The sequence below is a fragment of the Heterocephalus glaber genome, unplaced genomic scaffold, assembly GCF_053883595.1.
Source record: "Heterocephalus glaber isolate CG9 unplaced genomic scaffold, H.glaber_assembly_v1.0 deba00001600, whole genome shotgun sequence".
In the NCBI taxonomy this organism is placed as follows: domain Eukaryota; kingdom Metazoa; phylum Chordata; class Mammalia; order Rodentia; family Bathyergidae; genus Heterocephalus; species Heterocephalus glaber.
In genome coordinates, this window is record NW_028258372.1 from 36,710,458 (window position 1) to 36,738,346 (window position 27,889).

Here is a 27,889-nt window from a genome sequence, read left to right on the forward strand (position 1 = left end):
TGACATTAGTCCCCTCAGGAGCCTCCCCTCACAACTGACACTCTTAACCCACCGTTCCTGCCACGTCCTGAAGCAGTTCTGGTGTCCTCTTTCGCGAGTGTCTTTAGCTGCACTGTCCTGGCTGCCTCCAGGTCCCGAATCAATTCAAAGTGTTTACCTTTTGTACCAGATCCAGTGAATAAATGGATGAAGACACACTGTCATGTTTCTGTTTGACAGAAATTGTGTTAAACGTAAACTTCAAACCGTTAAGATGGTAAATTGATTCCAGAGCAAAAAGGAATTTGAATGCTTGACTGTCAGAGTAAAAACCATGGGCTAATTCTGATCCACGGCATATGCTTTGTGCGCTTTAAACAACCTCACCATGGGCCGGAGATTTAGCTCAGTGGTTTTGCTGCCTGCTGGGCAAGCTCAATGACCTGAGTTCGATCCCCGGTACAAAAAAAAACACAACCTCACCAACCACTCGGGTCGAGAGAGGGCTTCTAGGCCCTGAGCAGGCATTTGGAAATCGTAATCCTGGATCACCGCCCCCTGCTGAGAAAGCATTTGCAACACTGTCCCAAGCGGTCTCGCTTTGCCAAGTTCTCCTGCAGCAGTCAGGGTGCGATCCTCGGGCCGTGGATGCTTGGCAGGAAAAACGACTGACTGGCGCACGTCCCTTCCCCATGCCTGCCCTCCGGTCACTGTGCACAGCGACTCGATGGTGAAAAACTTCATCAACTTGAAACTACCTGTGCAGGAAGCCACGGGGCACAGCTCGGCTGCGGAAAGCGAGGCCCAAGTTCTCTGTGACCTGTCCTGGCATGTGGCGTCATGTTCCTAACAGAGCAAGTCCGAGCCTGGCAACAGGCCTGGGCCCGCACGGCTGCGTACAGGCTGAGGGCGGCGCCCTTTGACTGCGTCGCTCCCGTGACTGCCAGGCCTGCAGCAGGGGCCACAGTGCAGCGGGCGTGAGGTGCCTACACAGGCACCAGCAGAGCCGAATTCATCCTCCCACAGTGCTAGCAGCTGCCTGACTGCTGGGATCAGAGGCTCAGGAGGGGACCGTCTTGATGGCAGGTCCCCAAAAGCCCCCGACAGGAGCAGCGCGGAGCCCCTGTGGCCTCCCAGCGCTTGTCTGAAGTCCACTTTCCCCACCAGTACAGCACACTAAGCCATCATTCTCTGTATAGTGGAAGCATCGATAGCTTTAATACATTCACTTAAAATAATTTATTCATTTTTATAAAATGCTTTTGATATTCTATTACTTAGTTAATAATAAACCTGAATCACCAATAAGTATTCTCAGGAAACAGTAGAGATAAAGACTCAGTATTCAAGTACTTGCACATTTTTAATGAGCCAGTCAAAATGTGAGGTGTTTCTCGTGACTAATATAGCTCACAATCAGAAAGCTTCTTAATGCACCATGGGCCAGTGGCTTTGGCTCCAGATCCTAAAGACAAGTGGCAGGGAGGGCTTCTGCCCTGGGCACCCGCCTTGTGCAGCAGATAAACATTGCCAGCATGATGTGACACTGTTTTAAAGCCAGAGACAGAAAGAGCGGGGTACAGGGCTGTGCCCCCTCTGTGCATCTAGGAACTGACCAACCTTCATTCTGTTTTGCATGATCAACATTATTGGCTGGGTGTGGCAGCACGGGCCTGTCTGTACTCACAGCATTGTGGGAGGCTGAAGCAAGAGGATGTCAAGTTCAACCCAGCCTGGACAACTTTGTGACTTAGGGAGACACTCTGTCTCAAAATAACAATTGTAAAAGGGGCTGGGGATATAGCTCAGTGCAAAGGCCCTGAGTTCAATCTCCAGTCCTGCAAAAAAGAAAAAAGAAATGACTAATAAAATGACTCCTTGCATTCTAAACAAGTCAATGTTGGTTGTTGCCTTTAATGACTTTTTCTGGTGTAGTTTCAAGTTGATGAAGTTTTTCACCATCGAGTCGATGTGCACAGTGACCGGAGGGCAGGATGGGGAAGGGACGTGCGTCAGTCAGTCGTTTTTCCTGCCAAGTATCCACAGGCCAAGGATCACACCCTGACTGCTGCAGAATTGATAACTGAATTGTTATCAAGTTCTGTTGACACAAGAGCTCTGTCAGAAGGAGGCCTATGCCCGGCCTTTAGCACAGTCAGGACCCCACATGGCTTTTACCTTTAGCTTCCGCCTCTCCAGTCTTGTGGCCAGAGAGCTCCACCTTCCACCTGCACTGGCCAGGTCACCCTCAGAGCTCTTCGAGGTCAGATGAGGCAATGAATCCTGTTCATCCCGCTGGTCCGATTCCTCCAAGCACAGCCCCCTCTGCTCTGGCCATCCTGGGGGGCTGCCTTGAGCAGCACAAAATCAGGAAACATGCAGCAGCAATGCTGAAGCTCCCATTCCCAAGAGCAAGCCGAAGTGTAAGGCGACTTCTCAGATGCCCCCTTCCCTGTAGTGATTCCCCTGGGGTTCTCTACCCCGGCCATTTAAGACTCATTGAGTAGCAAAAGAAAAACACTTAGAAATTGCTTAAAATTCTCCAAGTATTTAAAAAGTAAACAAATATAATAATCTTTACAGAAGTAAAAAGAATTAAGACATGATATGCACATGTACCAATTCCCCAAGATGAATATAATTATTGTGTATCTCAAACACATACAAATAAATATGATAATCTTCAAAATATATTAGAAATTTTACATCTGATGGTTAAGTTAGAATTTGGCAGAGGTACAATGTAATGCCTTTAAAACATTGTTAGGTTTATTTGCAAAATAGAAAAAGGAATACGTGAGAGGAATCAGCCTAGGCACGCTGCTGTAGTAAACATCCCAGCCGTGGTGGCTTAAACAATAAAAACTTATTTCTCACAGTTTGGGATGCTGGAAGCTGGAGGCCAGGGTGTTGCTGAGACAGGAGGGTCCCAAGTCGGAGCCCAGTCTGGGCAATTTAGTGAGATTCTGTCTCAAAATTTAAAAATGTAAAAGAGCTGTAGATGTCCCATGCGGCAAAGTCCCCAGGTTCAATCTCTAGCACAGAAAAAAAAAAACAAAATCTAGATGTCCTACTTCACAATCTTTAAAATTGGCAGCTCAACCCCTGGTACATATTAACTATTAAGTGTTCTAGTTTGGACTTTACCATATTAAAAAAAGAAGAAAGAAAGAAAAGCTGAAGGCTGTAGCTATTCCCATCCAGTCTTTTCTCTGCTGGAAGCTGCAGTCCCAGTCCTGGTCCAGCTCCTCCACCCCTCAACTCCCAAGTCCTGCTGCTTGTAGCTCATAAGCAGCGAATCTCATGGGACACAAGAGGCCTTTGGTTCTCAAATGTGCATTGTCTTAGGTGCCTCCGATAAAGAAACAGCATCACTAACCCTAGGCCTCAGTGTCGTTCCACACATGGAAATACGAAACACATATCGCGGCACCAGTGTAAGGGGACACCTCTTGAATCTTACACTTACTGTGAAACATAGATGTGTAGATCTTGAATCTTAAGCTCTTCTGACCACCATGTGACCACCTGAAGTGTGGGGCTCGGCAATCACTAACTATTCCCCCACAATCTGTTCTCCACTCCGCTGCTAAAGAAGCGATGTTTACAGCCCAAATCTGATCACACAGTACAGACCTGCTCATCCGTAACTTCAAAGTCTTCGATGGTGTCTTAGTGCCCTCTACGGAGCCGTGACAGCACCAGGGGGTCTGTGACGCCCCGAAGGCCCCAATAGCTGTCAGCCTCATCGGTGTCTCAGTCAATTTCTCACTTCCAGGCATATCCAGCCCATTTCAGTTGGTACTGGTTTTTGTGTTTTTGTTTTGTTTTTGCTTGTAGTACTGGTGATTGGGCCCTGGGCCTTAGCACTGAGCTATATTCCCAGTCCTTTTATTGCTTATTTTGTGCTTGTAGGGAAAGTGTTTTTTGTTTGGTTTGGTTTTGTTATGTTCTAGGAACATAAAGTGCTGATTGATCAAAGCCTAAGTCACACGCCTCACTCCGATTTGGAGCTGAACATCAGATTCCCCTAAATCACCCAAGTTAGGAATGGGACCCAGGCATGGTGGTGCAAGCCGATAATCTTGACTACTCAGGAGGCTGAGACAGGAGGATCACAAGTTCGAGTCCAGCCTGGGAAACTTATCAAGACCCTGTTGCAAAAAATTAAATGAAGAGGGCTAGGGAAGTAGCTGACTCAGTGTAAAGGCCTTGGGTTCAATTCCCAGTATCAAAAAGAAAGAAAGAAAGAAAAAAAAAGGAGTGAGGGGAGAAGGTGATTTCCAGGAGAGGATTTGGGGTATGAATAGCAACAGAGGCAAGAAAACGTGCTGAACAGGAAAAACAAAAGGTAACCACTTATTACACAGCCACATTATCCTCTCACCTGTATAGAAAATGAACTCTAGGTTTCGCATCCCAGAAGCACTATCTATGTGCCACGCAAATGAATGTGGCATTCTTCTCCATGTGACTGGCACCAAGGTTTGTCTGTTTGTCTGTCTGTTTGTTTGTCTGTTTGTTTTTGGTACCGGTGATTGAAAAGCCTTTGCACTAAGAACTTTTTACATTTTAATTTGAGACAGGGTCTCACTGAGTCACCAAGTTCCCCAGGCTGGGCTCAAACTCACAGTCCTCCTGCCTCAGCTTCCCAGAATGCTGGACCAAGTGATTTTTTGATTCTGCTCTACATCATCTAGACCTCAGGTCACGGATATATGCCCAGGCAGAGCTCCATGTAGGGTTTTACACAACATTTTGGAGAAGGAAATTAAGATCTTCACTAAAAAAGGGAGATGGGTTTTTTTGTTGTTGTTACCAGGGATCAAACTTGGGACCTTGTGCTTTCAAGGCAGGCTCTGGAACCTCTGAGCTAATCACCAGCCCAAGGGAGGTGTTCTTAATATCTACACAGGCTCCAGAAGAACTGTGTGACAAAGGACACAGCTCTGAAGACAGGGCCACTTGGCTCCAGATAGTACCAGATCCGATTTCCACGCTCCAAAGACAGGTGGAAACAGGACAGAATACTAAAGGGTATGCATGCTGTGCTACCTTTTGTCAGAGAAAGTGAGAATATATATATATATATATATATACCAAAATAGTCAGGAAAACAGTAGCCATGGTTACAGGACATGGTTCAGGACTACATGAATAGCTGTCAAAGTCAGAGAGGAAAAAAATTAATTTTGTTATTTTGATTTTGAATCCCATGAATGTATTGCTTATTCAAAAATGAAAATAAAGTGGTTTTTTTAAAGGAAGGATAGGTAAATAGATGCTTCATAGATATATGCTTTTTTCTGGTGGGAGGACACAGAGGAGATAATGAGAATTGAACCCAAGGCCTTCTCACTGAGCTATAACTCCAGCCCTTTTATTTTGGTTTTTCCCCCCCCCCCTTAACTTTACTGGTACATTTTAGGTATAAAATACAGTTACATTCATCATTGGGATCTTGTACCATTACATGAGTCTCTTGGTTCTTATTTTTTTCCCCCTTCCCGTGCCCTCCCTTCACCCTCTCCATCCTTCCCTATTTGCAAAGACCTTGTTTCCATTTTTTTCCTCTTCTCATATTTTTTCCTTTCCCTTTTTTCCCTTCCCCTACCCCTTCCAATTCCCCTGCTCTTTTAGACCTTTTCTTGCTGTTACACAGTATCAGTTATACATTTTTAAATTACAATATTAAGATCTAGGAGACATTACCACAGATTTTACAGAATTTAAAAGGATATAGAAAGCATATTACAAAAATCTTTTTTGAAATAAATTTGACAACTTCTAAGAAGTACCTTGGAAGACAAATTAATGAAACTGACTCTGGAGGAAATATAAAATTTGAATAGCACCTATTAAAGAAAGTATATTCCTAGCTTGAAAACCTACCTATATGACAACAGCAGGCTCATAAACATTTTAACTGATAAATTATATCAAACATTTAAAGCAGAAAAAAGAAGGAACAGTTCTCCCCTCATTTTAGGAACTCAACATTGTGCTAATCCTAAAACTGGATAAAGATATTAGAAGAAAAAAGTATGAACATAGATAGAAATTTGTTTAACAAAACAAACTATTAGAAGTCAGATCTGGCAATATGTAGAAAGTGGTTTTGTTATAGGGATGGCAGTGTTGGTTCAGCATTGGAAGATCCACCCCCAAAAGTAATCATTTTAACAGAGGAAAGGAGAAACCCATATGATCCTGTCACTAGTTGGAGAAAGAGTATTGGACTAAATTCTACAGCTGTTCATGGTAGAAGCTATCAGGAGACTAGAAGTAGAACAGAAACTTCTCAACAGATCAAAGATAGGTACTCCATACTTCCAACAAAAACTCCTTCTATGAATGGAGACAATACAATGCTTTCTCCTTAAGGTGGGGAGGAACAAGGGCAGATATGCTTACTCTTTATCTGTCCACTAGACTTGGAAACATAGGTCTAAACCAAAATAGTCTGGCAATAAAATGACACAACTAGGATAGGATTGGCATGGCAGAAGCAAAATCTTTATATGTAGATGAAATGATCATCTACAGAGAAAATACTAAGAAATCTCTAGGAGCCCCTAGAACTTGTACTTGAATTTAGCAGGATTAGAAAACATAAGGTATATATAAAAATTCAGGTCTGTGTATACTTGCTATAACTGAAGGACTGGATATTGAAATTTAAAAGTTATGTAGTAGTACGAAGGACCCAGAAAAGCCCAAAACAAAAACAAAAACAAAAACAAGAACAGTGTTGGAAGACATTTAGCACTCAATTTTAAGACTTCTTCTAAAGCTACAGTAATCAAGGCAGTGTTGGTGTAAGGAAAGACATATAGATCATTGGAATAAAACAGAGAATCTAGAAATAGAACCACACATATATGGTCCACTGAGTTTTGAAAGATTATTTAACATTAGCATTTTATAGACTATAAACTCGATTCAAGAGCCTAGGAAGAGATAATGTCTTCAGCAAATGGCACTAGAACACCTGGTATCCATATATAAAAAATTAATCTCAACTCTTTTTTCCATTCATGAAAATAACTTGAAGGGATCTATGAACCTAAATAAGAAAGCCTAAAAGTATAAAACTTTAAGAAGAAATTATAAGGGAAAATATTTATGAATTCAGGGTAGGCAAGAAGTACCTAGGATACAAAAAACATGATTTATAAAAGAAAAAAATTGATAAATGAGATTCCATCAAAATTTAGAACTTTAAATGACATCATTAAAATGAAAAGTAGTCCTTAAACAGACCATATTTACAATGCATATAACCTATGACCAGAATATATAAAGAACTCTTAGAGCTCATTAATAGACAACCCAATTAAAATGTAGACATAAGAAGATGATAAATAGCCAGTATAGCACAAGGAATGGTGTGCAACTCTAGAATCAGAAAAATACTAATCAGTACAATAATAAGATTGAATTATACACTCATTAGGGAGATGAAGTTAAAAGTTTTAAAAGCCTTGTCATGACTTTTTCTTTTTGTTGGATTCTCCCCCTTTGCATTTAATTTGTCACACCCAATGGATTCATTCTGCCGGCTTTCCTGGGGTTGTGATCCTCATTGTCTTTTCCTAGGGTATTGTCTAAAATTTTTTGGAGTGCCGGTTTGGTATTCATGAAGTTCCTGAGGTGCTCTTTGTCATCAAAGTATCTTATTTCTCCATCCATTTTGAAAGATAATTTTGCAGGGTACATCAATCTGGGTTGGAGGCTGTTTTCCTTTAGGGCTTGAAATACATCACTCCAAGCTCTTCTTGCCTTGAGGGTTTGCATTGAGAAGTCTGCTATGATGCTGATGGGCTTTCCTTTGTATGTGATTTGTTTCTTTTCTCTCACTGCTTGTAGAATTTTATTCTTCTATTGGATTTCCAGAATCTTAACTATTATATGCCTATGTGTAGATTTTTTTTGATTAAGGCTAGCTGGAGTCCTATATGCCTCACTTATCTGTATGTCAAGTTCTTTTCCCCTCCTTGGGAAGTTTTCTGCCATCTCTTCTGTGACAAGTTTTTTATGTCATCTGCACTCTCTCCTCTTTCTTCATTGACTCCAATCAGTCTTATGTTATTCTTCTTTGCATTGTCTAGCAGCTGCTGGATTGATTTCTCGTGTTCCCTTATAATTTTAAAGCAATTTTTCTTTTCCTGGTCACTAATTGCAATCTTATCTTCTATATGTGAAATTCTATCCTCACATTGGTTCATTCTACTGCACAGACTTTCGATGGAGTTTTTAATCTCCTGGAAATCTGTTTGTATCTGTTTTTTGGATTCCATTTTTTTCCTATATTGGGATTCCGTCATGTTCCTCAGATCCTCTATATTTTTTATCTGTGTCCTCTCTAGATTTAGATTTATTAATCATGTCTTGCACCATGAGCAAAATCTTTGCTGTTATCTGAGTAATTATTTCTGATTTCATTTTTCCCAGATCCTCTTTTGTTCCCAGTTCAGAGAGTCCAGGTGGTTGAGTATCAGAGTGTTCCATCTTGTTTCTCTTTGAGGTTGCTGTAGGTGATTTGGAAGTCTGTTTTTGAGGCTTGTTTATGTGTCTTCTCATTTCCACGGGGTGGGGGGGGTGCTTCTGGCACCCATGCAGCTTACTTTCTCTGCCCTAGGAGCTTGGGATGGCACCGAGGGAGCTTCCTTCCGGGTGCTGGGACTAGCTGAGCTTCACTACCCTAGGAACCTGGGTTGGAGGTGGGCAGCTTCCTTTCGGGTGCTGGGACCGGCTCACCTTCTTGGCCCTAGGAGCCTGGGATCTTATTTTGTATTTTGAGACAGGGTCTCACTAAGTTACCCAGCCTGGGTTTGAACTTGTGATCTTCCTATCTCAGCCTCCCCAGAGTGCCAGGATTACAGGCATGGGCCACCACCCCCAGCTCATAGACACACTTACTGACTACAACTTTAAAGAAGTCACTTAAGTATTTTCTCTCTGAAACGAAAAATGACTGTCCTTGCCTCAGAAGGCTGAGGTAAATAAACAATCATGGTGCAAGTACTTAACAATTGCCAACTGCTACACTGCCGCTGATTAGGACAACAGTGGCAATGATGACAATATTAAAAGGAATAAAATGTCACAAATACTTTCAAGGATCGGCAAAGACTAGCTCCTTAATCTACTGCTAGACAGGCTCCACTGAACCCTCTGTTCCACCAGGCCTTGATTTCTGCCTGTCCACAGCCACTGTTAGCAAGAATGCTGCCAAGTCTGTTTATGAAAATCCTCCCCGCCTGGGCTGCCCTGAGCAGGACTCCTATGAGATCTGAGTAGCTGAGCCTGAGCTCTCTCCTACTGTCAAGTCTCCACACCTATCACAACAACCCTGAATAAAGTCTCCCGGAACATTTAAACAAAGTGTCGGAATAATTTTTCCTTAAAATACACTCTGTGGTTGAGCTCCATGCAGTTTTTATACACACAAGCATCTAGCCTCACAGAATCATATTAACTTGTCAACATTCTAACACCCCAGGCCTGGGAACCAGTCCTAGAGTCACTGTAATAGGCCAAGCGAGGAGCAGGAGTGGACATCGAAAGCTGGGTGTGGCTGTGAACACCTGTGACCCCAGCACCTGAGGGGCTGAGGCCGGAGGATCACAAGTTCAAGGCTTTATGGGTTCGCCTTAGGATCTAGAGACATTTTCTAACGAGGCTCCTATGAGAAAAGCGCTCCCAGGGCACAGGGGTCCGGAGCAATGGAAACGCAGGCCCCCTCCTGGGTCTCTCCTTTCTGACACCACCCTGCCCCAAGTTAGAAAGGAATCGGACCCCAAAAGCACAGTGTCACTTGGAAGCTGTCACCAACCCGAGTCCAGGCGGCCGCAGTCTCTGCTTTGGTCTCTCACACGTTCCCGGAAACTAAGGGAACGGCTCCCACCTCACCAGACCTGAGCCAGGGCCCCCAGGGGTCCCCTTTGCTCCCCCAGCCCCTCCCCGTACACCTCCCACCTGATGCTTTCTGCCATCCCAGCCCTTCTTACTCTGGCCTCACCCACCACCTCCGCTCAGGCTTGAAGCGTGCTGCATTTCCTCCTCCCGGCTTCCTTCCAGATGCACAGCCCATTCACAGCTCCTCCCAGCCCTTGCAACTCTGGGGCTGCCCAGACCATGCAGCCTCTTGGCTCCTCATCGCCCTCCTCCTTCTGCACAGCTAAAACTTACCCACCTTGCTTGCTCCCCTTGCAGAGTTCACGGAGTTCCCACAGAGGCTTTAGCAACCCCTCACCCACACCACAGCACGCAGATGCACACATTTGCATGCACACGCACCCCACACAAACACAACTCATACACACACACCTGCACCATGCCTGTGCCTGCCCAAACTCAGGCTCCCCTGCATCTATTTGAACCTCGGTGACACCTGAGACTGAACCTCACTGCCACTGCTCTGACAACCAGAGTAGCTTCCAGGGCTTCTGGGACCAGCTCCCAGGAGGAAGGGGGGATGCTCCTGCCAATGTCCCTTTCTGAAATCAAGGAGCCCCCATGCTGCTGGCTCTGTGAAGTACTCAGAGGGCTCCGTGCTAACCAACACTGTGACAAGTTAAATAACTTGGTCAGAGTCACCTGGTGAGGAAGCAGGGCTATTCTCAAAGGCAGGCTGCAGAGACCCCGGGATCTTAAGCTCCCCTCTGCAGCCCCCCCACACACACACACACACGCTGCCTCCCCAGAGGTGAGGACAAGGCCACTCCGGGATGTGGGAAGGGCTGATGAACTGCAAGGCTGCAGAGCCCACACCCGATACACAGGAAGGGCTGCTGACAGCTCGCAGGCGACCCTTCCTCTTTCAGTGCAGCTACACTTCTCTCACCACACGGGACCACCCCATTCCTGCTATAAATAGACAGTTTTCCTTGAAATACATGAAAGTCTGTAAAATGCAGAAAACAATGCAGTGAGGCAGAGTCAGGGGAAGTTCTTTTTTCTCTATTGATCAAACTTTTCCCCGAAAACTTTTTCAGGGAATTATTTAATACTCAAAACGACACTGCAGTGCACATTCCTAATCAAAAGCACACACAGAGATTACAAAGTCTGGTCCTCAGGAGTTCACATGTAGGCTCTGTTCATATCTGCAAAGCGCCCTGAGTCCCCGTCTGCTGATTAACATCTTGGGTTTGCTTTCTCCAAATCCTGGCGCTCCAACACACACCCCGTACTGCCTGCAACTTCCTGCCAGTAAAACCGCTAAACCACCAGAGGTTAAAGCAGTTAATATTAGGAGAAACCCAAGGGGGCCTCCGCAGCGGCCTGGGAGGAGGCGTGGGCTCCCCTGTGGGCAGCGCTTGCAAAAAGAAACCGGGAAATGAACGTGCTTATCTGACCCCTCCTGCCATAAAAGAATCCAGCCTGACTCACAGAAATCCGTTAGATGCCCAATCGGTTAGCATTGCCGTTGCTAGTGAGACTTGTGTAGATCTTCAAAGAACGGCTGTCCTGACTGTGGGACGGGTTAGCAGGGCTGGGCTCTCTGCAAAGGAAGCTCAAGTCGGGGTCCCCTCTTCCGGTTCTAGAGCCTCAGCATCGCTGACCCTGCCTCCAGGGTTTGGGACAGTGGATGGGAAGGGTGCTGGGGGCTGAGGTCGCTCCCAGCGCCAGCCTGGCCTCCTGCACCGGGCAGAGTCTGAGCGCCGGCCCCTCGCCCTGGGGAGTCAGGATTAGAGCCTGTTTGCTTGCTGCTGTTTCCTTCATCAGTAAGAAGTCCGAACCTCCTGGACGAACGTATCATTCCTGGCTTTCCTGGGTGACCCTAGCCAGACCCCACAGCAGCCCCAGTCTGCAGGGTGGAGTTACACAGCAGGAATTGGGTTGCTGCCTTTGCTTCAAACACTGGGACCCAGCCTGGCTGCAGGGCCAGTGGCTGTGGACTGGGCCTCGAGCTGACAGTGCCGACAGGTGCATCGGATGGCACAGCCACCGTCTCTTGCATCACCCCCCCCCCCCAGGCTGCACCCTTCGCCTCTGAGTAAGCAGAACAGCTGCTCCCCGCGGCTCCTGGAGGCGCCAAGAGCTCCTCCTCCCAGGTGAGCACCTGCCCGGGCTCCCATCAGACTACGCTACTTGACAACGACCTAATTCGCTCATCCCAAAGACAAATTCTTCCGACCCACTTATTATTGTTGTTACGGTTCCCATTGCTAAATTATACATAAAAGCCCCAAGCTGCACCAAGTCTATTTTAGAAAAAAAATTCCTTTTCAAAACATGAATCTTAATGAGATCCTTACTTTAAATCATGCCTGAGAAGATATTTCAGATTGCTTCAGATGTTTCGGTATTTTTTCACCAATTTGATGTCCTAAATATACTTTTTTAAAAAAACCTTGTAAAATGTATTTTCTTATAATCATCACCACCTTAGACTTCCCAGCTGCCTGTTTGGTCCTAGGCTACTCTTTTGAGACCAAAATATAAAATGTATAATTCAAAGTTTATAAAATGTTACACTGTATCCTTTCTACAGGGCTTTTTGTTTGTATGGCTGAGTAGCTGGGGTTTTTTTTCTTCCTATATCCACTTTTCCTTTGTAATAGTCTTTTCAAAAAAATAAATGTATAACCAAGTGTGGTTTTAAAACACTAGTACTACAGAATCATTTAGGAAAACTTTGTAATTCTCTCCTTTGGAAATTACAAACCACATTATAATCACTCATCAAGAAACCTACCAAATAATGTCTCCTAGATCTTGATATTGTAATTTTAAAAATGTATAATTGATATTGTGTAATAGGAAGAAAAGGTCTAAAGGAGCAGGGGAAGAGGGAGGGGTAGGGGAAAGGACAAAAGGGAAAAGAAAAAATATGAGAAAAGGAAAAAATGGAAACAAAGTCTTTGTAAATAGGGAAAGGAGGGGGTGAAGGGAGGGCAGGGGAAGGGGAAAAAATATGAGAAAAGGAAAAAATGGAAACAAAGTCTGTGTAAATAGGGAAAGGAGGAGGGGGTGAAGGGAGGGCAGGGGAAGGGGAAAAAATAAGAACCAAGACACATCATGTAGTGTACAAGACCCCAATGATGAATGTAACTGTATTGTATACCTAAAATGTACCAATAAACTTAATGGGGGAAAAAAAAGAAACCTACCAAAGCTGGGTATGGTGGTGCACACCTGTAATCCCAGGACTCAGGAGGCTGAAGCAGAAGGATTGCCACAAGTTTGAGGCCAGCCTATGGTCCATAGTGAGTTCATGACCAGCCTGAACTACACAGTGAGACCTTGTCTCAAAACTAAATAAAAAGGAGAAAGAAAGGGAAAAGCCCTATTGATTTCTGGGTTTGATCCCCAGCACCGGGGGGGGGGGGGGGGGGTGCAGAGACAGAAGCAGAGAGAGACACTGCAGTTGGGTTAGCTCAGCATTTTCAAATTTACCTGCATGAGGAAACTTTTCCTAACAAGACTTACTAATATGTTGTGGAATTTACACTTCTAAGATTACACCTTGAGAGTCAGTGATTTAAACCACCTAATAGATGAAATAATAATGGTATTTAATAAATGGAATTTTAGGTCAAATAAAACTGAGATGTCAAGAGGCAGCATAAGAGAATTTGGGTAGGAAAAGAAGCTGATTTTAATTGCCTTTTAGTTGGTTTTTTGCTCTAAGTAACTAGACCGTGGACACCATGTCAGAATCCTGAAACTACAGTGGAAAAAAAAAAGGGTTCCAGAATATCTTTTTCCCCCATGGAAAAACTATAAACCAAAGTGTGGCTCATTCCCCTTTTGCTGAGTCAGCCTCTCCGCGGCTCTCCGGCACACCTGGGGTGTTTAAAAACAGACTCCGGGGCACCGACGCCTGCAGTGTTCTTGGAAGAGAATTCAGGGCTCAGGAGACGGGGCTGCCAGGCCAAGCCCTCGCTATCTTTTGGCGCCCACCTTTGCCCTCAGAAGAGGCACAGCCAGCAGGCTCAAAGCGGCCAGAAAATCTGCACGGTCGGCAAGACTTCTGTGTGTTTTCTTTGTCTGGTTGCAGAGCTAACAGAAACAAGAAGAAATGCAAACAAATATCACCCTTGAGAACGAGACAGTCACACCAGCAGCCTAAAGGGCCGTTCAAACTGTGACTCATCTCGACTAATTTTTTAGTCAGTGGAAACATTTTATGAAAGGAGCCCAACTATGTTGAGCACCTGGACTAGCAGGATGAGGGCAGTGGCTAAATGAATGTGGCTGCGCAGCGTCCTCAGTCAGAGACGGCTCAGAAAGCCAGACGAATTTCACAGGAACGCACCTGACACGTTGACTCAATGCCCCCTCCCGCCCGTGACCCGCCAGGCACGCATGGCTTGGAAGCCACATGGGCACAACCAGGGTACCAGGCAAAATAGATCTCCCCAAACACAAATTGATTGATTGATAACTGATGATCCTGCTAAAGTTACTTATTACCTGGGAGAAGGCAGACTCATAATGCAAACATTTCATTCCTATTTTTCACCCAGGAGATTATTTTACACTTCAAGGGAGCCTCGGAGTCTGAACCGGACTGTGACAAATGATCCAAAACAGGCTGACAAATCGTTCTCAAATTCTATTCTACCCACAAAATTTGCATCGTTTCTGTTGATATTTGTCAAATGTCACCAGGTCCTTTCTAGCTTCTCCCACACAGAAGACCCTGAAACTGTGAAGGGTGTATATTTGCTTTCCGGCAACCTCATAATTGAGAATTTTATGGGAACTTTTCAAAGGAAAGATATGACACACAAAATGTATCTCATGAAAGCCCACCGAGTAATTGACTTCGGGATCCGATGTTTGTCTTGTTTAATGTTCAAATCCAGGCTTAATTTCACCACTAACAATCACTAGTATCACACAGTGTATACTGCTCAACAAATAAATCCAGTCTGACAAATGTCATTATCATCAGCCAGTAAGACCCAGAATCTGCTATCTAAAATGCTGATATTTGAACTGGCGAGCTATGTTTAAAGATGGAAAAAATTACCCAGGGTGCATACATCTACCTTGGTAGATCACGCAGTTTCACAGAAAACGAAAGTGATACTTAATTGTCAAAATTTTTTAAATGCTCAGAATCCACACGTGTAAAACAACTTCCTCCTTTCCTGTTATAGTCCATCCTCTTAGATGCAGAAGAACTGAGAGATGTTTTAGACTGTTGGTTCTAGGAAACTAAAGTACTCTTCTGTTCAAAACAAGTAACTTTTTAAGGTAATTTAGACACTGTTCAGACAATGATGCTATGTAGCAAAGTACCAAGCACGGCTCAGGAAATCACACTTGATTTTACACTATGTGAGCTTTTAACCCAACCATCAAGCTCTCTGCTCTTCTCCTCTAGGTGCTTTAACTCCCTAAGAAAAGCAAATCAAGTGTCTTTCCATTTCTGTGACCTCAATGTCCCAGGACTGCTCATTGGATTTCGCTCTGCTCTTCCACACAGATTTTAGGGCAGTTTGATGGAATACTATGTCCACAATTTATCCAAGCCAAACCCGACCTCAGGACATTAAATTTTGCCCGCAGAATTCTGCGAGGTCAGGAAAATGGGGCTGCTGGAGGTCGGTGTTTATGCTGCCACCTGTTGGCCTTGTGAGGAAATACATCACAAGAAGAGGAAAAGAGAACGGGGTTTAACGTTGTTTTTCATTTCCCTGGGGGTCCATAAATGCTTCTGAAATGGGGGAGAGAAGATCACAGATCCCTGGGGAGAATATTATAAAAGCCTGAACCCTCTCCCTAGGGAAAAAAAAACATATACACAACTTTGTAGACAAATGTGGACAACCTGAAACCTACTGGTATACCTGCTTTCTAGACCAGAATTATCTCACCACAACCTGATTTTTTGTGCTGTAACAAAAATTCAATAAAAGAGAAAGAAGGGAAGGCCAGGGATTTAGCTCAGTGGTTTCGCCGCCTGCTGCGCAAGAGCAAGGACCCCAGTTCAATCCCCGGTACCAAAAAAAATAATTAAATAAAATAAAACAGAAAGAAGGAGGCATTCTGGGAGAATGACTAGAATGTGAGAATATTCAGAAGAAAATTCTTCACATCAAATGATTTTCAGTTCAAAACTGGTGGTTCTTAGATGGGAGGGGTGTTCTTAAACCTTTTCCCCTGCAGCCAGAAATGTTTGGATTTCATTTCTGAGTTAATCGATGGGAAAGGCTCTCTGGGAATTCTGGGTGGCATTTCCAAGAGAAACATTATGCTTTTGACACCTCTGCTGCTGACATCTGAGGTCCGGCCTGGCTGAGTTTTGAGGCAGGTGACAGGGCTGGTGCCCGCCGTCTGTTTATTTGTTGAACTGGTAGAAATGTCTTCTGTGTTTCTGGGAATATTTTTCCGGCACGGGTTGCACACTGCTGTCAGCTGCCCCTAAGATGTTTTGAACATATCCCAGTGCTCTCCAAATCCGGGGGCCTCCCGACTCGACCCCCCAAACGGAGCCTTTCCTACCTGGGGGAGAAAGACTGGCTGAGCCCTTACAGCAATTGAGAAACGAATCTGCCCCCCGCCAGCTTCCTTCCTAATGGCGTGATTGGCGGACATCTGAAGAACTATCGATTGGCCGGCCGGCCGGCACACCAGTCCTTTGGCCTGTCACTGTGACCAAGGCATTAACCTAGCAACCCTGGGAGCCGGATCCACTTCCCCTTTGTGAAATAAGCATCCCCCGCTGATGTCCCCCAAGTACCTGCTGCCTGCTTAGGTAGCAGGCGACACATAGTGACGCCCTGGTCACTTGGACTGCCTGGAGGAACACGAAGATGTCTCATCATGGTTTCTGTCCTCACCGTTTCTATCTTTGCTGGTACTCTCCTAACTCTCTGTGGGTTATTCTAGAAACATGCAGTATTTCATCTTGAAAAACAAACCATCATTTTATGAGAGAAAAAGATTCCCCGTGCACTGGGAGTGTCCTTCCCAGCTCAGACGATCTGGCCGATTCCTGACTGATGAAGCAGGGAGCCCTAATAGTGTGTCTGCCGCCTGGCCCTGAGTTGCTTCGGGAGGTTTTACGTTTTATTAACATAATAAAATGTAGCTTTTAGGGTTGCCCACAGTATGTAATTACAAATGCATATTATTGATATTATCAGTGCGATGCTTGAGTTTACTTTTCCATTAATAGGAACTCTGCATTTTATACATTAATTATACAAAGAATTAATGACGGCTTACACAAGTCAGTCTATAAGACAGTGTAGAAACAATTATACTCATCATAGAGCAGTCCTCTCTTTAGTAACAGGCTTTGTTCCAAATAATGATTTTAAATACCTTTGTTCGTAAACACGAAGTGGTATTACACAGGAAATAAAATGAACACATTTATAGAAAACCGAGTTTTATCAAAGAACAATGAGTATTCAACATGGCAACAGTTCTAACTCTCCTGGCTTTTCAATTCTTGTAAAATTTCGTGAAGGGCCGGGGATTTAGCTCAGTGGTTCTGCCGCCTGCTTCGAAAGCACAAGGACCCAAGTTCAATCCCCGGTACCAAAAAAAAAAAATTCGTGGAAGGATATTTACATTTTAACTTTATCCTTTGCGGTACTAAAATTGTCTAACGATGATTCCAAACTCGAGCTGTCCCGAACAAACCCTCCACAGTGGTCTCACTCAGCGTCCTCACATCACGGGATGGAACCACCACCATCAGAATGTAAAGCTTCAGGAACTACGGTTCACGTTCCCCTACCAAATCCATCACCAGGGTTTGCTGCTTCTGATTCCCAAGTGTTCCTGAACCCGTCTGTCTCTCCTCATGTCCCCTGTCGCCCTCTGGCTTGAGCTATGTCCTATCTTCCCTGAGCCCCTGCAGTGGTCCCAGTCCCTCTCCCACCTCTCCCACGCCCACAGGAGTGAAGTGAACCTCAAATGGAGCCTCCCTCTCCCGGCTGAAAACACTCATCCCAGGGCTTGGAAGAACATGTTCTGTCCCATCTGCTGACCAACTTACCCACCTTTCATATCCCCTCCAGCACATTTTCTCAGAAAGTCTCCCCCAGTTCCCCTGTTGGGACTTTTCCTTTTGGAGACAGGGTCTCACTGTGCAGTTCAGGTGGCCTTGAACTCTCAAATGCTGGGATTATAGGCATGCACCACCACGCCCAGCTTGCTGTGACCTCTCTATTACAATTTTATAATTAATTATGCTGGTATGAAGTCTGATCAAAACTATGGTTCATATTAAATTTTAAAAATTTTTATTTCAGTAAAAGATGCATTGCCATTAACCTCCCTCAAAATACAGTAGAACACACTTACCCCATTATTCTTGCCTCTTTCTGAAGCAGTCCTCTGTTGTGAGTGTCTTTAATCGTGCTATCATGGCTGCTTGGATGTCCTCAATCAATCAAAACACTCACCCTGCATCGTCATTCTGACTTTGGGGGAAGTACCAGATGCAGTGAAGAAGGTGGATGAGGACACACCGACGCGTTTTTAGGACTCTGCCTTTCCACCGGATGGCACTGGCAGCAGCATTCACCATATTTCTGACCACACCTCAGATAGACACTCATGAAAGAGAACTTGTAGAATGGCTTCAAAAAGTACCAAGAATGATGGGGTGAGGGTGTTCAAAGCAAGGGAGAGTATTTTGAGGGGCATTAAGGCATTAATGTGTCTTTTACTACAATAAAATTTTTTGGACATTTGTCATATATTTGGATCCCCCCACTAATCTGTAGGTTTCATGAAGGTCACAGCCATGGTTAGGATGGCTACCATGTAGTAGATGCTACAGGAGTGCATTGTTGGTTGGTTTGCCGGTGAGCCAGTTGAATGAATGAATAAAACAATGCTTCAGCCATGCTTTCTAAGAGCCATAGACCCTGATGCCAGGCTTCCTGGTTTTGAATCCCAGATCTACCACTTAGTGACCATTGGCACATGTTGTGACCTCTCTGTGCCTCAGTTCCTCCAAGGGTAATAATTCTACACACTTTATAGAGTCGCCATGAGGTTTGAACGAGCTGACAAGTGCAAGTGACACTGAACACCAGCCACCGCACAGTGGACACATCTGTGTTTTTACCACAATCATCGTCATCCTTTGACTTCAATGGTGATTTGAAAGGATCCTTGAATAAGTAAAAAGCCTCTAAGACCACAGTGATATTAAATCTCTTGAGTTCTTACCCTGAACTCTGTAAAAGACTAAGTTTATGGCCGCACTGAGGACTCATGTAAGCGCAGTGTGTTTTCGCTCACCGTTTTTTAAAATTCTAATTTATTTTCACTGGAATCATTTGCCCACCCTTACTGGAACTTTCCAGTGTCCCGCTCTTTCTGCACGGAGAGATCATGGTGAGACCAATAATGTGAGAGTGATTCCTCAACCCTAAATCCCAGTGCGGCAGCCACCCCGGGGCAGCCTCTAACCCAACTGCTGCTGACGGGATGCACTGGCCCTCTTGCCTGGAGGACACTGCCCAGGGCAGGTGTCCCTTTACAGCACTCTCAGTCCCCTTCCCAGGCCAGAATGCTCACCTCCATCCCGAGCGTCAAATGCGGCAGGTTCTCAAAGATCACCGCAATGCTTTCTCCAGTGACAGCCCCTTTCTGCACCAGCAGGCTTGGTCCAACTGTTTATATTCATGTTTTCCTTAAGAGCTTAAGAATAAGGACCTCAGCAGGGCCTACTGGTGCATGCCTATAATCTCAGCAGTCAGGAGGCTGAGGCAGGAGGATGGTGAATTCCAGGCCAGCCTGGGCTACGTACTGAGTTCAAAACCAGCCTGGACTATGTAGCAAGATCCTGTCTCAAAATACAAACAAACATAGAAGACTAAGGAAGTTACTACTATGACATATTGCTTTACAAAATCTTTTTCTAACAAATTGAATTTTTTCAAGAATTACTCAAATACATAAATAAATAGACAAATGAATAAATAATGGCCCAAGTGAGAAACATGTTCACCTAATCTTCCTCATTCTTTTGAAATAATACGGATTGATGTCACAGTTCAGGTGCCCATGATTTTTAAAATGAAGCTATTTCAGCTTAATCACCAACCATATGGATCAACTCTAAAATTCATAGCCATTAAGGTTCTAGTCCAGATTTCTTAAACCAAATACCTGGAGTAAGTAAAAATGGAATTAACAATTTTTGGTTTACTGAAGGTAGAAAAACTCCTAAAACACTCTTTCACCAATGGAATGAAACTAGTTTGACATTTGACCAAAAGATTCATGACAAAAACACACATAGAAATTTGGTGAGGATCACTAGCATCTCTATGGTTATTTCACACCCCTCTGTACTCAGGGGACAGGCCTACATCAATGATGACAAATGACGCTAGCCTAATGGCCACAGTAACTCACTGTCCTGTTTAAAGAAATTACTTAGCAGAGTCAAGGTTAAAACTCTGTTGAGGAACAAATTAAGGGACGATACCACAGGACTCCGTTCGCACTTCTGGCATATCCCTCAAAGACTAGGAGACAGCTTAATTTCACATGCATCTACATTTTTTAAATGCTTCCCTTCATATGGCTTAAAAAAAAGCTCAGAGGTCTCAGAGATCAAGACCTTATAGAAACCATTTTTTAAGAACCCTTGGTCAATATTTTTGCTTTTCAATTTACATTTTACATTTGTGAGTATGGAAATTTTAAGATTAAAGCAACAGAGTCAGGCATGATGCTGCACAGCCGAAATCCCAGCTGCTCAGAAGGCCGAGGCAGGAGGATGGAAAGTTTGAGCCGCACTTGGCTGGGTCTCAAAGTGGACATTTAAAAAGGGCAGGAGTGTGGCCCAGTGGTAGCGTGACCTTGGATTTGATCCCTAGGACTGGAAAAGAAGAAAACTAACAGAAGACCAGGACAACAAGATTGCCCTTCCCATGACTAAAAGCGGCATCTCAGAATCTGGCCAAAGTTTTAGCCCTGTGCTAGCATGTAATCCGCATTTATCTGAGAGGGAAAAGTCAACTGAGATTTCTTCCTAAGAAGCCCTCATCTTAAGCTCTCACTGGCCAGCAAACTGGCCCAGGACACTGCCCTGGGGAGGGCAAGGGCAGCCCTGTGACCTCGGAGGGACTCTGCATCCTGTGTTTCAGAGGGAAAGAATGTGAAGAGCCAAGTTCATTCCGGGTGCCAGGAAACCTCTGAACCTGCCCTGTTCTGCATAGGAAATGAAGGGGAAGCCTTGCTGCATGGTAAGAAGAGCTCCACCACCTCCCACTTGGTGACAGGACGCGTGGCAGCTCCCAGAGAAGTGCTTACCTCCTCCACCCATGCTCTCTACCAGCCATCCATGGCATTTATTCATCCTGATTTCATCTGATTAATATGTAACCAAAAAGTGAAAGAAATAATTTCACCATCTGTGAGTCTCGGCAATTTTCAAATTCCTGTAGGTTGAAAGCATTCACCAGCAAGGCTTTCTCCACTGACATGTTTATTCCTCCTCTTCAGAGTCAAACCATTCCAAAAGGTGAACAAAAAATACAGCAGAAGCAGTCTGCCTGTCTGCAGTATTTACATGCTTTACATACCCTAAAAATATGTGGCTTATTAATGACTGATTTTCCAGCCTCTTCAATAAGCTTTTTTATTAGCATGACACTCCTTAACTTGGAAGTGTTACCCCATCTCTCCCTGTGTGCATCTCCTTTATGATGTTTAATATAAAGATAGAACAGTATTTATATCCCTTACAATAAGAGAATGGATTGTTTTAAGGTTATATAGCCTAGATGTGATAAAGAAAGAAGGAGCCTTACAAAATGATAAATATTTTCATTAAAAACTTTAAAACTAAAAGTTCAAAGATATGTTCTCCTCTCTTATTTCTTGTCAAAACATGACTTAAGACCCAAAACTAATCTACTTTCAATTTTATTCCATATTTCAGCGCTGTCATAGTACTCAGCAGAGAGTATTGGAATACGATCATTTTTTATTTTGTTGATGTTACCGACAGCTTTATTTCACAAAGCAATCTTATACTATGTCTACCAGTGGCAGGGCATAGAGGTCAAATAGTTTTTCCACACAGGTAGAGAGCTTATTAAACAGCACGTCTATTAAACTCGATGGACAACATAAAGAAACATTTCAGCAAAATACTTTTAGCATAGTTCAATGAAGATATGGCTCAAAGGGGTAGTAAATAATTTAAACAGAGACCGATAGGGAATTTGTTATATTTTTTACTAGCATCTTCAAAATTATATTTCAAACAAAGTGGTTAGAATAGGGAGGAATGCAAAAGCTACAGAGACCAGCCCAAGTGTAGAAGCCTCACATTGTAGATATTTTCTCGGACAAATCTGAAAGCATGTAATACTTCAGCTTGAATCCAAATATTAATAAAGCAATAATTCTATCACAAAGGTTATGTAAAATAATCTAGCCTAAATATTATATCTGTGGACATAGAAAAGGCTTCTTTTTTTAGGTACCGGGGATCGAACTCGGGTCCTGGCACTTGTGCAGCAGGCGGCAAAACCACTGAGCTAAATCCCCGGCTGGAAAAGGCTTTTTTTTTTTTAAAGGCTTTTTAAAAATGATTTTCTTAGCTGTCGTTTTATTATTGGTCTGGCTGATGGTTAATTTTTAAATTTTATTCATGAATCAAGACAAAACTCAAGTCTAAGATAAACAATACCAGAACTGAAAAGAATTGATGTGGAAAATATTTGTTCCCTTATTATGTATTATTTGGTGTGAAATCTAACTTCAGGGCTGGGAGTGTAGCTCAGTGGTAGAATGGCTGCCTAGAATGCTGAGCCCTAGGTTCTATCTCCAGCACTGCACTAAAAAAAAAAATCTAGATACGATTAAAAACGATTAAGAAGCTGGGGATTTAGCTCAGTGGTTTTGCCACCTGCTGTGCAAGTGCAAGGACCCGAGTTCGATCCCCGGTACGAAAAAAAAAAAAAAAGATTAAGAAAAAAAGTGTTAGGCATAGTTGAAATTTTTTTCTTGTTAATTATCCCTGGTAACATTTTGATTATCAAAAAAATCAGATTTATCATTCTTTAATCACAGTGCTTCCTCTTATATATCCTTAACCATATTTACAAAAACTAAGGAGAAGAAAAAGGAGAAGTAGGAGGAGGAAGAGATAAGTGAAAAAGAATATAATTTCTGGCCCTCATAGCCTCATATATAAACTGGCTTTTTTCTTTTTTTTTTACCAAAATGACAAACGGAATCTGTAACTTTTAATAACTTTACCATAAATCCTATACATCTCAATCTTGAAGTTGGCTTCCCAGTGTCTTACCAGGAAATCGGGTGCCTGACCCTCACCAAGGATACAAGCCACTTGTCGAGAGTTACCGTAGACTCCCCTGGAAGGATAATTAAGAAGACACAGAAGCATAAAGCAGGTCTTGTGAAATTTTACAATTACCTTCCCTCACGTCGTCACTCTGCAGGCTCTGGCCTTGCTGCAGCACACAGTAAATCACCTACCTAAATGTATTTGCAGCCAATCATTTGTTAAAGTCACAATCTTTGTAGTGTCAACTTGTCAAGGGTCAAAGGGAAGAACAGGCAAGATTCCCAAATCAATCTGCTTGTAGAAACTGTCTCATTCCATTTCGAATTACCTGCTGTGGCTGAAGCGGGATATGGACAAACTGCCTTCCTCCATAAACCATGACAGCACAGGTCGAACTTGTGCGATCATTCATAAGGAGCCAGTCTTGCTGGTGCTGTCATTAACTACTTTTAAACGGCTGTGCAGGTTAAGTGATCTTGCAGGGCAGTTGCTGGTATAAATACTGTTTGGACAGTTTAATGTCAAGAGACAACTCCTTTGGGATTAAAACTGTGTAACCCCGCAGGACTGCGGTCGATACAAGGATGAAGTTACTTTGGCATTGTTACCTGAAGGAATGCCTTTACATATGCTTCGGGCAAGTGACCCCCTAGGAACCCGAATGTTGTCCATCTACATCACGAAACTCCTTGACAGTGTTCTGAGAATATGAAAGATAACTTCAGAGAGTCAGAGTTTTGCCTTTCTGGACAGTGCTCTTTCAGAGTTCACATTTGTCCTTGTGAAGCTGGAGAAGATGAGACAACATTGCTGGGCTAAGTCTTGGGCTTCCAGGACTCAACAGGAAGACAAAAGACCAAAGGCTCATACAACCAGGGTGGGTGGCTTCTATAGCCTGTGCACAAAAGAGCCGAGGGATAAGAACTGAGCCTGAAATAATTATTCCAGCACCTTGCTAGTCTTCATTCCTGAATAAGTACACCCTATAATATCTAAAGACATCGGTGTTTTTGTTTATTTTTTGTGGCTTTGGAGACCAAGCCCAAGATCTCTACCACTGAGCTACATCCCCAGCCCTCTGTAATATTTAAAGATAACTAATATTTGTTGAGTGCATAGTGCATATTGGGCATTGTACTAAGTGCTTTGTATGAATGATCTCATTTAAATCTCACAACCTAAGGAGCAACCTACTTCTAGTCCCAGTATATGGGTGAGAAAGCTGTGGATCAGAGCAGGCAACAATTGGCCTCCAGTCACATAGCTGCCAGGGTTGGAGAACAAGGCTGAATCTTGAGTTCGATTCTAAAACAAGAACTCTCGACTGTGCATTATCCATCCAGCCTCCATCACAGTTATGCCTCCTGTGAGCAATTCTACTTGTTTAACTTATCAAATATTTATAATATACACTGGCTTAGCTTTCTTTAACATGTGTTAGCAGTGTGCAAAAATCTTCTGCATCCATTTACAAGAAAGGAGTTGCTTAGTTACCCAGAGAGCCAGCACAAGTCAAATCAAGCGGATAGACAAAGTCCTCCATGGGAACAAGAAGACCTTCCAGAGGGTGCGTGGGCACAGAGCTTTAAGGAAATTCATTTCAAAACCCTCAGTGTCCATATGTTCTCTTCTTGAAATTAATCACCATAGGAAAATGGGCCAAGTCTCCTTTGCTACCCCATTTGGAGGGGATGACTCACGACAGAAGATTCTCTGTCCCCTTCCCCAGCTCTCGCCCCACCCAAGGATGAGAGCTCCGCCTCAGCAAAGACTACTACCATCTCCCTGAAGCCTCCTGCCCAGTTCATCCCCTTAGGCTCATTTTGGGCTGGGCATATTGGCACATCCTGTAATCCCTGCTACTGGGGAGGCTGAGGCAGGAGGATCACAAGTTCTAGGCCAGCCAGGGCAATTTAGTGAGACCCTGTCTCAAAATTAAATAAAAAAGGGCTATAGATAGAGCTCAGCACTCTCTGGATTCAATCCCCAGTACTTCAAAAGTGAGAAAGAGAAAATTTCAACCAAAAGCTTTCTCTGTGTTTAAAACTCATCTGTAAAATGTGACGTATCTATGATGTTTTGATCAATCTCTAATGGTATATCAAAATGGAGGAAAATGTTAACCTCTAGAACCTTCTAGTCATAGAATATTTGAAAACAATCTGTCAATTTACATACACAGTATGTACCTGAGAATTAAATGGTAATTAATAAGGCTCTCATGCATAACTATATTTCCTTAGGATTCCAAAATTCTTTGGGCAAACGAGAATGGAAATACGATTTCAAGGAGAAAAAGGAACAATATTTTGAAGAGTTTGTGTATTTTTTTACATTTACATTCATGAGTACAAAAATCACTGCGAAATTCAGATTCCTTTGGATAGATTCAAAGTTTCACAGTCTCAGTACTGCAGTCTTTGGAGCTAGAGACTTCCTGCTTGTCATTTCCTGTCTGGTGCATGACAGACAGGCATGTGGAGCAGCGTGCCTGGCCTTTGCAAGCACACATACACACTACACACATGTACACGTGCACGCAAGCACTGTTGTGATCAGTGAAAATGTCTCCAGACATTGCTCAGTGTGGGGAGGGAGGAAGTTACTTGAGAACCTTTTGTTTCCCACCCTGGTACCAGGGATCGAACTCAGGACCTTGTGCTTGTGAGGCAGGCGCTGCACCACTGAGCTAAATCCCCAGTCCACTCAAGAACCTTTAAACAAGGGATATCACACATTTATCACGTATTTTCAAAATTTGGTGTTTAAATTTATTCAAAATGTTTGACATTCACTAAAAATTTTGCACGAGAGCACATAATTTTTCAAAATTATTTCTAGAGGTGTGTAGGGGTGGACACATTCCCAGACCACAGGGGTGAGAGAGGAGCAGTCAGTGAGGGGCGCAGGAGGCTCATCAGAGGCCACAGTCCCCGCTGCTAGAGGATGAAGGAGGCGGAGGCTTCCTGGGAAAGATCTGGGCCGGGCTGTGTTGGGGCAGAGCACATACCCAGCTGCACAAGCCTGAGTTCCATCCCCAGCACCAAAAGATACATTGTAAACAGCTGTAGGCATAACCTCAATAATTTTAAAGCAGGGTCATTTGAAGAACAAGCACAAGCTAAGAAGGTCAAGTGACAGCCTGGAGAACTCCCTGGAAGGGCTAAGTGTGCAAGGCCACTGACCAACCCTCACCGCTCTTCAGTCTGTAACATATTTATCCACACTTAAAAGTGAACTTATGGGCGGCGGCCAAAGGCGCAGGCCCGGGCGATAGCAGAGACCCCGGCACGGGTGACAGCTGGGGACCCAGCACGTGCGGCCTCTGAGGAGGCGCCTGGCTGGCACTGGCCATGTCACTCTGCACATGTTCCTGCAAGGCGAGTTCCAGAGGAAGCTCTACAAGGAGCTGGTCAAGAACTACAACCCCTTGGAGAGGCCCCTGGCCAACGACTCACAGATGCTCATCCTGTACTTCTCCTTCAGCCTGCTGCAGATCATGCACATGGATGAGAAGAACCAAGTTTCAACCACCAACATTTGCCTGCAAATGTCTTGGACAGATCACTATTTGCAGTGGAATATGTCAGACTATCCGGGTGTGAAGACGCTTTGCTTCCCAGATGGCCAGATTTGGAAACCAGACATTCTTCTCTATAACAGTGCTGCCGAGTGGTTTGCCGCCACATTCCACACCAACATCCTGGTGATTCTTCTGGGCATTGCCAGTACCTTCCTCCAGGCATCTTCAAGAGCACCTGCTACATCGATGTGTGCTGGCTACCCTTTGATGTGCAGCAGTGCAAGCTGAAGTTTGAGTCCTGGTCTCACAGAGGCTGGTCCTTAGACCTCCAGATGCAGGAGGTGGATATCAGCAGCTACATCCCCAACGGGGAATCGGACCTTGTGGGGATCCCTGGCAAGAGAAGCGAGAAGTTCTATGAGGGCTGCGAAGAGCCCTACCCAGACATCACGTACACGGTGACCATGCGCTGTAGGACGCTGTACTATGGGCTCAACCTGCTCATCCCTTGTGTGCTCATCTCGGCCCTGGCCTTGCTGGTGTTTTTGCTCCCTGCCGACTCCAGGGAGAAAATCTCCCTCGGGATAACAGTCTTACTGTCTCTTTTTTTGTGTGTGTCTTAATGTCTCTTACTGTGTTCGTGCTGCTTGTGGCTGAGATCATGCTTGCAACGTCTGACTCCGTACCATTGATGGCCCAGTACTTTGCCAGCACCATGATCATCGTGGGCCTCTCGGTGGTGGTGATGGTGATCGTGCTGCAGTACCACCACCACGACTCCAACGGGGGCAACATGCCCAAGTGGTCTATGGTGGGTTGAATCCATAGATGCTCATCCTGAGAGTGCAGATGGCTGGGTGTACATACATTCAGTACACACAGTAATGCAATCTAACCGAAAGCCCATAACACAAAGACAAATAGTCACCAATGGGAAAAGGAAAAGGAATAAAAGGAAATAGATGATAAAATGCAGGATCTCAGCAGAAACCATGCCTCCCCTTTGCCACGGCAGCCTGGCCCTGTCTGCTGATGTTCACTCACCATAGCATCTCCTCCCACGGCACTGTGTCACAAGCTCTGTGAACACTCCTGACTAACAGTCAGGGGGTCTTGAGGACCGA

At 44.2% G+C, this 27,889-nt stretch overlaps 1 pseudogene; it reads left to right on the plus strand.

Annotated features, from left to right (window-relative positions):
- Positions 1–819: 819 nt before the first annotated feature.
- On the plus strand, positions 820–27,606 carry LOC101705467 (neuronal acetylcholine receptor subunit alpha-7 pseudogene; annotated as a pseudogene).
- The last annotated feature ends 283 nt before the right edge of the window (positions 27,607–27,889 follow it).